Here is a 14023-nt window from a genome sequence, read left to right as displayed (position 1 = left end):
ATCCCCTGTGTTCAGAACATGCATGTATTTTATTTCAATCATGACTTCCTGTCAATGCACAAGGCTTTTTCCAAATGTTCTTACTCACTGAGTCCCTTTTTCACGGGTGAGACATTATTTAAAGACCCACTCAGGCCCTGGGGGGTCTCCTGTCGGGTTCTGGTCCTGCAAGAACTGGTACAGATAATAAATTTGGTCTCATAAAATAACTTTACACATTTTTGGCATCTGGGAACTCAGAGCAAACAGATATCTGAATTGTTCCACCCAGATGTCATCATGCCGGCTAATCCACATGGAATAATGATTGCCTATAAATGCAAAGTCTTTAATGCATTCAGGAGACCCTGCACCTGTTTGGTTGTTATTTTGAGAAGGCCTATGTTGCCTTTGCGTTCCCAGGGAAATCAGAGCGCATGCAGAAAGGGGGCGGTGAGGCAAATAAGTACCTTTGTTGAGAAAGTAGAAAATGAATCGGAGAAGAAGGGGGAAAGAGAGAGAGAGTTTCAGGGGATCGACTGGAGCTGACAGACGGGGAATGTGGGCTGGGTTCTGGGCTGCAATCAATTGCTTATAAACAGAGTAATCAGTCACTCCGCCTAAACTCGCATTACGGCAACTAGCGAGGACACACAATGTAAACGTGACTAACTTCGGCACGTTCTTTGCACAGTGTATCATTTGCATAAATAAGCAGTAAGAGTGCAGATTGGAGAGCAGAGAGCGACAAGGAGGAAGGAAATACCAAGAATGTGTGTGTGTGAGAGAGAGAGAGAGAGAGAGAGAGGAGATGAAAGAACTTTGGACAATAATTAAAACAATTATGTACGTTAGTTAGATAAGAAATGTATCTAATTAGTAAACATATTCCATCACTGTTATTTTGGTGATGGTTAAAAACACCCCCACCCTCCAAATGCATCCATCTACTATCCATTAGCGCCTCATGCTAGCTCAGAACACATTCATTCATTGAGAAAAAGCAGTTTCGGAAAGAAGAAGAAGGAGAAGAAGAAGCATCCCTCCTCTTCTGAGAGTGTTCCTATTTAAATATTCCAGGTGGGAGGATCGGGCGGGGTCCACGCTGCTTTCAACCGAAGCAAAGCCAACACCTCCCTAGTCATGGCTGAGAAATGGCCTCCCACCATTTGCATTTTTATTGATGCTCCAAAATGCAAACCGCTTTCCTCTGCTTCGTCTTTGTCTTTTGCATTGAGGAGTGAAAAAAGAAGCCTCATTTGTGGCAGCAGACCCGACATAAATCACTGCAGCGGCGTGAGAAGCGAACTGGGCTCTGAATAAAACATCAGCTTCCAGGCGGGGCGCGGTTTTATTTCCCTCTTTGAAATGCTCTGGATTCTGCAGAGCTGGAACTAACGGAGTAAATACTCCTCCACAGAGCTCTCAGCATCGAGAAGATGCAAAACACAGAACGAATAAGGAGCCGCTGTGATTGGCCCGCTGTCTGTACCGAGTGATCAGAGCCGAATGTCATCGTTTATGTATTTATTCATTGTGAAGCAGGACTTCACAAGGTCGCTCAAACAAAGTTAACTCTCTGTTGACTGAAATGTAAACGCCGGCTCACTCCGGACTGCAGTCACACGATGGAGAACAGGTGGAGCAGGGGGGCGGAGCCAATCAGAGACAGGTGGGAATGATTAGACAATCACTGGAGGGAACATTCTAAGTGGATGATGGCTAAACATGGAAAAAGCATGAAGCAGGATTCAGGACAAAAAGACATACGGCATCCCATCTCGACATGGAGAAAATGATCTTTTCAAAATAAAACAGGAAACGGTCACGTAAATGCAGGATGTAAGTGCAGTAGCAGCTCCATGTTGGGTGCTTGTTGCTTTAAAGCTGTCTTTCTGCCGCTGTATTCATCTCAGCTGAGCTGCAGGTGAAAACGACGTTCCTGCCTCCAACAGGATCAGCGATAAGCTTCCGCTCTCCTTCCCATTTCCGATGATCCAGCCTTCCTCTCAGATAGGCTGCGTGCGGGAGCCTGCCGAGCTTCTCCTCTTTATCGTGACGTCTGCACAGAGTGGAGTCATCGTTCTGTCTGTCAGATCCAAAGATCATCGGCTGGCGAGGAGGAGAGGGTGGGATGGGAGGAAGCTTTAGGTGATTCCATGGGAGGCCAGACTCATCAGATGTTTAAAAAAAAAGCATTTTAAAACCAGAGGGCGGCTTCCTGTTACATTTCCTGTTGCCACCAAATGCACGATAAGAAACGGAGATGGAAATGCGGTTATATAAGATTAATGACATAATTTGTCATTCCCATCCAGCAGCCTCTCCTCAGCATGCAGAGGCAGCTATGTTCGCTCCAAGCGTGTATTTGTTCTGTATTATCGCTCAAACACAAATCCTCGTTGAAATGGAAAAGAATCTGCCACGGTTCGCCGGAATGAAAACCTCCTGCCTGCACCTGATAAAAACTTTACATCGCCTCCTCTGCAAAAAGGGATCAGCGCGAGTCCTTGTGGGAGAGGGGGCGTCGGATCCAGGCCCGACATATGCTGCCGGCGGATTCACGCTTACGTGGACAGACGCGTTGTGTAACCGGCGAACCATCTGTTTGAGAAACGGCAGATGAATAACAAGTCAGCGGCGAATTCCAGGACACAAAAGAAGCACGCAAATGATTTTATGGACGGCTGACTCATGAAAGGTGAAAGCGAGAGGGAGTTGCGAGTCCTAATCTTGTTGTTTTGTCTGCCTGTGATGCTTCCTGTCCGACCCGTTTCTCCTCATGCTTCTCTGAGTCCAATAAACGCACAGCGCCACGCCGTCCTCTTTCCCATGCGACTCAGCAGTCTGTTGACCTGCGGCGTCTCGGCCTCTCACAAAGGGCGAAACTCGCAGAGAGACTTCACCCGCAGGAAAACCTGCAACAGCAGCAACTTTTACCGATGGGCACGCTCCTTATGCAGCAAAACAACCCGATAAAGCCGAACCTGCGACCTGCTGAGCGTCGGTGATCCGGACAATTGTGCCTCAATTCTGCAGACAAACGCTGATCCGTCTGGGTCTGGATTTTTGGAAAGAGGCATTAGAGAAATGTAGAATTTAAAATAACTTTTGCTGTTAAAGGAAACGCGTCTAACTCCGGTGCATCAGAAAGAAAGAAAATCGAAGAAATGGAACAAGCCCACCGGGAAAGGCAGCGGTAGATCAATAAGACGCTGACACCTCGACTCCGGCGAGCCGACATGGAAAACTGTGAATCGAGAATATTTGTTATCTCTTCCCTCATGCTACGCCTAGCAATATGTCTCTTCCCCGCCCGTCGTCTTCATCGATTTTGTCATCCGGCAGAAGAAGGCATCAGGATCGAGCCGAGTTTCAGTCCGTCAGGTTCAACAGCTGCCGCCGCCGATAATAGACACTTCAAGGCCTTCGGATGAATCACGCTACGCCCACCCACAGGGTCCGCATGGCATGGTGGGCGGGCGGCGGCGTCTGATGACCCGGCGTCGGATCGACCCGATGAGCACGAACGAAAGGCATATAAATAAATAACAGCAATTCTGACTGAACTTTCACTCTGGCTCCATTTGCTACGTGATTAAAAACAAATCCACCAATGAATTCAAACTAAATACGGTTATTCAAGTCACCCAGCAGCATGTCAAGCAATTAGTGTTCGATCCTTCTGCTACATTAAATAGATGTAAACATAAATGCTTCAGTGATCATAATTTAATTCTACTTTAAAGCACAGCACAGTGGAACGACAGCAGGGAAGTGGGCAGTGGGAGTGACGGGGGACTTTAGTGTAGAGGTGGGATGCACCAGGGATCAGCTCTGAGCCCCTTTTTGTTTGCCATGGTGATGGATAGACTAACAGATGAGGTGAGACAGTGGCTCTGAGGAGAAGACAGGAGAAGAGGAGGAGGTGATGCTGAGGACTAGAAATGAGACAATAAGAGGGACAGTGAAGGTTAGACGTTTTGGAGACGAGGTCAGAGAGACCAGACTTCGATGCTTTGGAGTTTAAATGGGTTTTGTATTAAAACGTCTGGAGCCGCTGGGTGGAAACGTCTTCGTCGTCCTCGGCTAAAACGGTTAGATCGCTTGTTTGCGCAGCGTCCTTTCATGTGTCGGCTGCCCAAGGCCACGGCTGTCTGAAGGGAATCATCAGAGACGTTTAACTGCCTTGTTGGACAAAATGGCATAATAGATCAGACGGGGGCTGCAAGTTCTGAGCAACGGCGTTGCTTTCCAACAAGCACTCTGGTCCGTTGCACTGTTTGGTTACTGAGGGAAGGTTTTAGCAAACACTGTGACTCCACTGTGACTCCGACCTTCTGCCACATATTTTATTTAAAAGAAAAACATGGTTTATTCGCCACATTTATAAAAAAGAAAGAATAAAAAAGCATTTGTGTTTTCAGGATTCCAGACCTCGTGACTAATTGACAAACGTCTCGTCTCACTTCTCTCGGACACAACTTTTGTTATTTTGTACCTCCTGACTCTCACACCTGTGTTTCCTGTGGGCGTGTCTATTCACACCTGGAAGCTTGTCTCCACACTGAAGGTGATCTGGATTCACCTGTCGGGATGAATGAATAACAGACGATAACTCAATAACTCCCTTAATGTTGACCTGTCGTCGCTCATTAAAGTAAACCCTCAGAAAGGGCATCCCGCAGGATCCTGTCCGAGTCACCCACACTTTCCTCTGGATATACTCCACAATTCAAACCTATGTTCAAAACTATCTGCTCTGTTGTCCAAAGGATCCTTGCAGTAGTTCAATTCTGCACAGTACAGAAAGTGTGCTAACGTTTTAATAAATGATTTAGCCCTATAATATACATATCCTCCAGTGACTGTGCAGAAGCTGATTGGTCAATTTTTACGTGTTCATCTGGAAACTCAGAGTCCTTGCAGGACGGCGACATTCAAGCTAACGCTGCCAAAGATCTCAAGGGATCGATGGCAAATTAAACCTTCACCCCGGTTCTGATGAACATTCTGAGGCATCCAATGGGATGCGGGCGTCGCCCAATGTCACATTTATGCAACATTAGGATTTTTTGGGGCGCAAAATGAGACGACGTGTTCAAATAAGTAGTTTAAAAGAGGTCAGGACAGAACAAAGAAGATTCCCTGCAGCTGGGTTGGAGAAACGTAATGTTTCCAATGCATCATTATAACGTTAACTTTGGGAAGAGGGGGCTGCAGGCATGGACGGGTGGATGGAGGAATGTCAGATGGGGAGATGTGGAGGAGGGAGTGGCAAGCACATGACCTTTTCTTTTCTTGTTTCCATCCCATCCGTTTCAGAAGGACACACACACACACACACACACGCACACACTGGCCCTCGGGGTATGTTTAGCCCTGAGGTTGCCATCTGTACCTGCCTGCTTGGTATGCAGTGGGCTCCGCCCCTCAGTTCCCCTGAAGCCCGTTCCCTCTCAGTTGTTTGCTGGTTTCCTGCCTCCATTCAGCATGTGTGTTTGTGTATATTTGTTTATTTTGGGTATATCTTTCTTTCCTTGTGTGTTTTTGTGTCCCTGTGGGGGGGGGGGGCATCTGTTCCTGACTGTTCTGCTAGCATGAGGGACTAATCCTTCGGTTTTGGGGCAGCAGCGTTTGTGCATGACAGTGAGCTCATCCTGAAAGCTTCAGCTAAGCGTGCTAACGTGGCTGCGTGTGTTTTAGCACGCGTGTACAGCTGAGTAAACCCATCAGGGATATTTCCTTCTGCACTCCATATTCATTTTAAATTATTGCACCTGCTCAGATCGGTGTTTGTTCGTGTGTGTGTGTATTGATCAGCGGCATTTTTTAATTAGTGTAACAATTTGGGCATTGAACACTTTGCACGCGAAATGCTTCATACTTGCCTCGGCTGCCACACGGCGTCAATGATATATAAAAGTTAATTACCAGATGATCAATAGTGTTTACACTGCAGCGCGACGGGGTCAGATTCTAATTAGAATAGCCATACATTATTAATGGCATAAGCAAGCGCCGAAAATTAAAAGCAGACAACTGCCATGTTCAATTTAGGCGCCACTCGCCAGGAGAAAGCGGAGAGAGGTGGACGAGTCGATTGATGGAAACTCGTTAAAGTCCAGGAGAGACAGCGAGCCCCCTTCTGTAAAAAGGTCTCGCAGAATGGGATCACATGATTGGACGTCTCGTCGCAGTTGTCGAGGACTCGGGTGAAACACAAAGGGAGTCCCCGATGACAGGGCAGCTCCGCCTGTGCAGCAGGAACCCGGTTCCATCCATAGAACCGAGCTAACGGAGGAGAGGCCGAGAGTCGGAGGCCTGAAAGCGCCTCCACTTCATCTCGAGTGTCCGGGGAGAAAGAAGAAAGTTCTGAGGATGAAACTCCAAGTTGGCTAATTACAAAAGGAGCTTAAACGCTCATAATTAGCCTTTTCAGGTTATCTCAATGTCATGTCAGTGTAATTTTAGAGGCAAGCAGGGAAGTGGAGGGAAAAAGTTAGAATAGAAAAGTGGTGCTAAGAAGCTCAGCCGGGAGTCCGGTGGGAACGTCCAGAGGCGTCCGGCCCCCACCAGTGGCTCCATTGGTCTATTATGATGGGATGATGTCATCGGATGCTTAATTCAGAGGAGAAATCAGAATTCCTTTTGTCTAATTTGGGCAAACTCGGGCTGCAAAATGTCACAAAGGAAGAAAGTAGAATCTGTTTTTTTAGCTGCATCTGGCAATGCTTTGAAATGGATTTACTTCATGGTCTAAACGGCATCATTCTCCCAAAGCTGAAGGTTCCTAATTGCTTGTTTATCCAATTATTTTTAATGCACAATGGAGAAATAACTGCTGCCAGCAACAATAACGCTAAGTTGTGAGCTTTGACAGTGGTGTTAACTGGATTTTGTCACTATAAAGAGAATTTAGGTTGTCTTGAATTTTCTCAACTACCTCTTGTCAAAAAGGGGAACATGTTTATTTCTCAAACTGCCAAAATATCCCATAAAACTTCATCTTTTGATCACAATTATGGAAAATATAACACAATTTCTGGGACGGGAAGATTTTCTTATCCTTGATACCAATGTAAAAATTGTCTTTTTAAAATTTATCTTTTTAAATTGTGCTAGCCACAGCAATTAAAGCTAATCATCTGATGGTCCTTACTGTGAAAAGCCTCTTTAATAATCGTTTTAATTGGAGCTGCACAGATTAGCAGCCGCCACTGAAGCCGATCACACGACCCTGAGGCGTCGGAGGAAGGATGAATTGCTGACATTGCAGCGTGAGAGTCGTAAGCACAGATGTGATTTTCAGTGTCATTCGTCAGAGAGTAATAGATGTGCCCAGTAAGCCAGAAAACAAGAGGAGGCGAGGAGGGACGATGCATTCATTTCATCTGCAATGAAAGACAAGAGACACAATATGAAGATGTCTGGGAGGCCATCTTTCACCGTCTCTTTACTCTGGGGAGTGTGTGTGTGTGTGTGTGTATGCAAACACACACGAGTGTAGTTACACCCGCGCTCTGTAATTAAACCGTCTTCATTGATACAAAGCTCGTTGAGAAATGTAACCTAAATCTAGAACGCATTTCTGTGAAACTACAGCGTCGAGTTTTAAATTTTGATTGATCCTTTGGAGTCGAGCCGCTCATACGATCAGCTGGGTTGGGCAATAAACAGAATGTCACAATAAAGCTGATCGCCGCTGGTTCCTTGCTCCTGGCGTTGCGTTTAAGGGCCTCGGGAGGTGCCGGAAGTTTGAGTTTCATTACTTTTGTTTTCCGGTCGAGCAAATGAAAGTCAGCTCAGAAGAGGCCCCCGTTGCGTTGATCAACTAATCAACTAATCGGCTTCCCCAGCGCCTTATCATTAGAGGCCTCCTCATCCAGCTCCCGAACGCTCCGTCCATCACAGAACAACAACTGTTCCTGCTCCCATTAGCAAATAGATTTATTGAGATAGCTGTTCTTTGATGGGGGGGGGGGGGCTTCTTGCCTTGGATGTTTGCAGCCTTTGTTTAGGGGGTCAGGGTGGTTTAAAAACCTCAGCGGTCCTGTGGTGCCCCCCTTCACACTCCCCACCTCCCCTCCTTAGGGCCAGGACCCGGGAACTCCTCCTTCTCCTCTCGCCGGAGCAGAACAGTGGCGAGCTTTCACGGCGGAGAAGCCGCAGAGGAGGCCGATAAGAGCTGGAACAAACCACCGAGTGTGCTGGAAGACGCTTCTCCTTCCGGCTGAAGTGTGGGAAAGAGTTACGCTCTGAGATAAACGACGTGCGATGGGAGCTGAGGAACGCGGGAGTGTGTAAAAGAGATCTCATTAAAATCGGCTCTTGCTGGGATTTCTTTGGAAATGGAAAATTTTGTTTCATTTGCTCCTTTTTTATTTTATTGGGTCTGACCTTGAGTCGCCTCCGTCTCACTCCATCTATCGTTGCCTCGTTCTCTTCGCCCATCCACCTCTTCTGGTCCCGTTCCTGCCATCATCATCATCATTCCGCTCAGTTTCGAACAAAACCGATGGAAAGACACATTTCTCTGATTCTCATCTAATCTACCAGCAGCCACAGTGTGTGTGTGTGTGTGTCCACCATCAGAGTGATAAACTGATGGCATCTCTCTCATCCCGTTCTGGGGATAGCGCTTCTTTCGCTCGCCGTCGCTCTCTTGGGTGCTGCGGCACATTCCGTTCTACGACGCTTCTTCTCACGTAACTATTTCCCAGATTGGACCATTTCTCTTCTGCAAAGGGAGCCGAACCGGCGCGGCCTCTGAACGCCGCTCAGCTTCAGAGTCAAGGTTAGACCACGTGGACCATGATCTGGGAACGTTGGACCCTTCCAGCCTCTCATTCTCTTCTCTTCTCCTGTCTCATCCACAAACAGCTTCCGTCCCAGAAGTCATGGGCAGATGCCCGTGGATTCGTTCATGGATGGGGCAATGGTGTCATGCATGCAACCACCTTTACCCTGCCGGGTGGCGCCGCATTGGCCCACGGGCTTCCAGATGGCATGCGACCGATCCGGGGAGTGTTTTTGCCGACAGATGGTTGCAGAAGGATTCTGCAGTGATGTCCCTGAACGCAGCAGACTGGGCTCTTCACGCTTACATATGATCAGCAGTCGCTCCGCCGGCGTGCGTTAACGCATGTTGGATTATTGGACCAGCAGAGGCTTCCCAAGCTTTCTGGAATCCAGCCGGTTGTGCACGTGTGAGCATTTTGCATTTATGGACACAGAATCAGCAGAATGCCACCGAAATGAGAATACGCGGCGCTTTGCCATAGCAACAGACGAATTCTGGAGCAGCAGCATGAAAGCACAGCACTCATCACAGCAGGCCTCTGCTCCCGGAGCCCTCGGCCTCGGCGCGTTTCATCTTCCATCAGTCTCCTGTGAGACGCTGCAAAGCGGCTTCAGCTCGGATGCCTGCAGATTTAGACGTGTTCTTTATTCATTGCACGCCCCTGCAGTGAAAAGCTGACGCTCAACGACACAAAGAAGTGTGCTGAATTTACCGCTTTGCACGGCGTGCAGCTGATCCACCGCCGCGGCGCGGCACGGTAGACGCTGACCTGATGGGTGAGTCTAAACTCGCTTCCTGGTTATGAACAAACGCACACAGGACTTTAGCTAAGTGTGTTCATTGACACCCTCCGACTATGAACTCATTTTCCCAGAACACACAGGGACGTCTGTTTGTTTCCTGAGGCAGCAGAAACTCCTGGAAGGAGACCACAGAGGGTTGGATGTTACCTGAGGCAGCAGTTTAAGGGTCGGATGTTACCTGAGGTCAGCGGTTTGCTGAGGCGGCGGTTTAAGGGTCAGATGTTACCTGAGGTGGCGGTTTGCTGAGGTGGCGGTTTGCTGAGGCGGCGGTTTAACAAAGGAGATAAAAGCACCGTTTGTCACAGATTCCATCCGCCCATCTATCCGATAATGTCTTCCACTCACCCGGATCGGGTCCCGTCCCCCCCCCAAACACTTTGGCGTTCCGTAAAGGCCGTCATAACTCCGAGTCGTCGTTAAATGAGAATGTCTTCCCAGATTTTTTTTTACCCCCACACCAGCCCCTCTTCTCTTTCCATTATTGTCCTTTTTTAACTCAAGACCATGAAGGGACCCCCCTCCCTCCAACAATATTAATTTAACCAAGGATATTAAGAGAGAACTTAACAAAGATCACTCTCTGACCTTGTGAAGACAATTATAGCTGCTCATTCCGGCCGCCTGATGGGTTTCATGTCGGTTCATCATCGAGAGCTAAATAAAGCGCAGCTGCGATCAAAGTCTGAGCGCCTGACGCCGGTTTAATGAAATCCGTACCGACAGCCGCGATGTGGCGACCGTGGAGAGTCGGCTAACGGTAGCGGCTAAACGCGGTCCAGCCCAACTGGAAAGTCATCCCCTGCCAGAGAAATTAGCCATATCTGCTCCTGATAGCGCGTCTGTTTTTAGTTTAAAGGAAGATACGAGTTCTTTCTCGTAACCGCGTTTCACCCGCCAACATCACGGGCGTTCAATGACAACACAAGGAAGAAGTTCAGAATCAGAACAATCTGGAAAAAGAGCAGCAGGAGGACCGGAAGTTAAAATGTGCAGGCTGGAGATAAACCAGGCAAGAAGCAGGTGAGCTGCCGGTGGGGGAGACGCGATGGGTGGGGGGGGGGGGGGGTCACCACTGGGTTAAACCAGCCCGTCAGGTCAACCATAGTGCAGCGACTCGACTCAGCCAGAAGAGAGGATCCGTGGTTCAGACAGGCGATGGAATTCCCCCACAGGGACCAGGACTTAGATGAGAGAGTCCCGGGATTCAGAGGATCGCTATTAAATCCTTGGGAATCCTTTGGAAATGAAAGCTTAAGATAAGAACTCCCTGCAGGAATGGGAAACAACCTAGAATCCATTTTACACGTGTTGCCTGGAACGGAAACTTATGGGAAGAAGGTCAAACATACATTAAAGCTTTCGGATCTTTCCCTGATCCCCATTTTGTGCATCTGTGTTAAATTTGCATGGAAAAACACATTAATCTCAGCGGAACGATTCTCCTTTAAGTTATATCTCACATAGCTCTCATCTGTATGTCTTTAATTATCGCTTCAGTGTGAAAGGATAATTAGTTGACACGAGGGGACAAGTATGGAGGTGCGATCCCCACCAGAGAGGAGCGATGAGGAGGCGCATGCAGCCAGAGGAAATATGCATCAAGGCTGTGCTTACATTTTAATCCGCACTGTTGACTGGAGGTTGACCCTCCTGTGACCCAACACTTACAGGAGAGGAAACGAGGGAGGTGCGATGCTGCCGGAGGTTGCAGGAGCAGGGAGAGGAAATTGCAAGGAAGAGGGGGAGTGATGAAACTGGCTGGAGACGAAGGTGGGAGAAGAGGAGAAGAAAACCTGCTGGGGGGGCCTCAAGTGTTTAATTGAATGGGTTGAATGAGAGGACAAGAAGATGACTGCTCGAACGGCGAGACGACTCGATCTGTTGTTCTAAAAAAAGCTTTCATCCAGAAGATGAAACGTTATTCTTTTGTGCTTCATCATCAGAAAATTAACCTGCAGGGAGTTAAACTGAAACCTGAAGTTTAGTTTAACGCTCTAAACTTGTATTTCTGTATTTTCATTCTGCTGTTGCTGACCGTGTTTTTTCAAGTTGTGTTCCTGTAAATATTTAATTTAATTAATGAGTTAATTGAGAACTAATTCTCACTTTCAATAATGTCTCTCTGATTAGCTCCACCAAGGAGGTTCTGTTTCTGCTGCCTCCTCCAGGACGCTGGACAAACGGGTTTGTTGTGTCTTCAAAAGCTCTGGATCCGGATCCAGAAGAATCCACCATCACTAAACTAACAATGATGTCATGAATCCAATGTATTATTATTATTGATCTCTTCCCTCGTATCTGCAGCTGCAGGCTGATGCACTGGTTGAACATAATTGTTTATTTGTTAAGGTCTATGTGCACTCTTCCCCAGCACGTGGCCTCGTTATTGACCCCCGCCGCCACCGAAACGGGCTCCGGCGATCTATCGGCGCCTATTGCAGTGTTGTTTTCGTTTGGCCCTGGTCACGGTGATTGCCGGGAGACGGCAGCATCATAAATCTACAGCGTATTCATGGTGTTAACCTGACCTTTGCTGCAGCGCCGAGAACTGAAGGAGAGAGATGGAAATGCAAGGGGGAATAGTAGAAAAGGCCATGGAAATGATAGGAGGAGGAGGGAGGGGGGGGGGGGTAGAGCTGAGAAAATGATGAGGAAGAAAGGGAATAAAGAGCAGAGGGAGGCGGCGGGAGGGATGAGGCCGATTGAAGAGATAACAGGAAATATTACCGTCTGGAAGGGCGAAGCGAAAGTTAAAGGATGGAACCGGCCGGCCCGAAAGGCTATTACAGGGTGAAAGCGATCAATGAGTGGAGGTGGAGGAAGGGATGCGTGATGGAGGTCCTGTCTTAGACGGACCTCCATCACCGGCAGGACAGCCGCCATGCTGGATGTACCGGATGAAATGTCCATTTTCCTGACCCGGAGAAATCCCACAGCGCTAACCACTACGCCACTGTTTCTGAAACATCTTCCTGGCCTAATTGATTCTCTGAGATGCACTTTGGTTAACTTGATGACATTTGGGGGTGCCGCGTCGCTGCGCTGCAGGGCCGTGCTGAATTCTTCTTCACCTCCCTGGTAATTCATAGTTCGTTTTGCTCTTCGTCACGAGATTGCATTTAAAACCAGCCTCCTCTTTCTTCAGTTCCCTCCATGCCTCTCCTCCACATCGCCCACATCCACTTCCCTTCCTGTCATCCTTCGCCTGACTCCCCTCTCCCCTTCCGTCTGAGCTCGCCGCTCATCCGCCTCCTGAAAGCGGCGCATCGCTCAGAGCGCCAACATCTGACAAAACGCCGTTTGCTAACACCGTCGGCGATAACGCGCACCAGATGCACACAAACCAAACGTCCCCACACTGTGACAGGTGTAGCTCCATCGAATTCACCTTGCAGTGCCCTCCCAGAGGGGCGGCGACAAAGTGCACTTGGTAGCAAACACAACCGAGTCGCACGCATCCTCCTCCTCCTCCTCCTCCTCCCCCTCCTCCTCCCAGTCTGCATGAAGTGCTTTGAGTGTTAGCTAGCAGGAGCAGCGGCGGGCTTTTATCTGTGTAATCACACATCAGGATGACAGTGGCTGGGGCAGGATAGCGTCAACTCCCCCCCACCCTCCAAAGCGCCACTGCACTGGTGACTCTCGCCAAGGGCAGCCAGATAATGTAGATGCATGAATAAAACACAACTCTGATGTTTGCAGATCACAATGCATCATTCATGGCCGTCCACGGCGAGACGCCGGCGAGAGGGATGCTGTTCGTTTACAGCCGCCAGGATGAGATACGGGACGCGAGGGATAAGTGGTGCACCAGCCACGGCTCGACTTCAGTGGGGGGGGGGGCTGTTTATGCTGCGGCATCACATCTGCTTTTAAAGGGAAATGCTGAAGGATACAGTTGCCTGAAAAACATATTTCAGATTGATGGACAGGGAAGGTCCATCCTCTCCGTCTCTCAGTGCGTAGAAGGGTGGAGATGAGAAGGGAACAGAGAGACAGTGGAGGGGCGGGGCTTAACGGACGAGGAGAACAGGCAGAACAGCCTTGGGATTAGGGAGGCGCAGAAGTACGGGCAGCTCTAATGTCAGCACAGAGGAACAGGTTACATGAATATGCAGGTTGATGAAGGTGAAGAGGGACAGGTGGAATGGAACGGCAGAGGATGAGAGGATGAGGGAGAGGGAGAGGGAGCGGGAGAGATGATGAGGGAGAGGGAGAGGGAGAGAGGGAGAGGATGAGGGAGAGGGAGAGGATTAGGGAGAGGATGAGGGAGAGGGAGAGGGAGCGGGAGAGATGATGAGGGAGAGGGAGAGGGAGAGAGGATGAGGGAGAGGGAGAGGATGAGGGAGAGGGAGAGGATTAGGGAGAGGATGAGAGGATGAGGGAGAGGGAGAGAGGATGAGGGAGAGGGAGAGGATGAGAGGATGAGAGGATGAGGGAG

The sequence above is a fragment of the Brachionichthys hirsutus genome, chromosome 18 (assembly GCF_040956055.1).
Source record: "Brachionichthys hirsutus isolate HB-005 chromosome 18, CSIRO-AGI_Bhir_v1, whole genome shotgun sequence".
In the NCBI taxonomy this organism is placed as follows: Eukaryota; Metazoa; Chordata; class Actinopteri; order Lophiiformes; family Brachionichthyidae; genus Brachionichthys; species Brachionichthys hirsutus.
This window is presented reverse-complemented; position numbering follows the sequence as displayed.